This window comes from Rhincodon typus, chromosome 4 (assembly GCF_021869965.1).
Source record: "Rhincodon typus isolate 14 chromosome 4, sRhiTyp1.1, whole genome shotgun sequence".
NCBI lineage: Eukaryota > Metazoa > Chordata > Chondrichthyes > Orectolobiformes > Rhincodontidae > Rhincodon > Rhincodon typus.
The window spans coordinates 60110409-60111484 of NC_063335.1; positions in this window are offsets into that span (position 1 = coordinate 60110409).

The following is a 1076-nucleotide window of genomic DNA, read 5'->3' on the forward strand; positions in this document are numbered from 1 at the left end:
CCTCCATAGTCTCCTTTGTTTAAGCACAGGACACAGGTACTGAATTTAACCTTCTCATGCTCCATCTGTATTTTAAATTCGACTATACTGTGATCGCTCCTTCTGAGAGAATCCCTAACTGTGAGATCATTAATTATTCCTGTCTCATTACACAGGACTAGATCTAGTATAGCTTGCTCCTTCGTAGATTCCATTACATATTGTTCAAGGAAGTTATCGCGGATACATTCTATGAACCCCTCCTCAAGGCTGCCATGACCGACCTGGTTGGACCAATCGATATGTAGATAAAAATCCCCCATGATAATTGCTGTACCATTTTTACATGCATTAGCTATTTCTACGTTTATTGCCCGCCCCACTATGATGTCGTTATTTGGTGGCCGATAGACCACACCTATCAGTGACTTCTTCTCCCTGCTATTCCTAATTTCCAGTTAACTCCCAAATTTATTGGGTGGAAGCTTACCTTCTCAGGCTGCCCTCAGGCTTCCTCCCGGACTCCCGCCTCTGAAACAACTGAAAGGCCGCAGTCACGTGAGGTAAGACTTTTATAACCGAAAAGCTTACCTTCCCAGGCTGCCCTCGCGCTTCCTCCCGGACTCCCGCCGCTGAAACAACTGAAAGGCCGCAGTCACGCGAGGTAAGACTTTTATAATCGATAAGCTTACCTTCCCAGGCTGCCCTCGTGCTTCCTCACGGACTTCCGCCACTGAAACAACTGAAACAACGTCTCTCTCTTTTTCTTCTATCTCTCTTTTTGTCTTCTAATTCTCTATCTATTTTCCTTCGTTTTCTCTCTCTGTCTCATCTTGTTCTTGCGCTGCCTTATTCCCCTTACTCTCTTCACATTTTTCATCTTTCACTGTCTCGCTGTTTCTGGTCTTTTCTCTCTCTCTCTTTTTCTTCTTTCTCTGACTCTCTTTTTCTTCTTTCTCTCTCTGTTTTTCTTCACTCTCTCTTTCTACTTTCCCTCTCTCTTTTTCTTCTTTTCCTTTCTCTTCTCCTTCTTTCTCGCTCCTGTTTCTTTCTTTCTCTCTCTTTTTTCTTATTTCTCTTACTGTCTTATTCTTCTT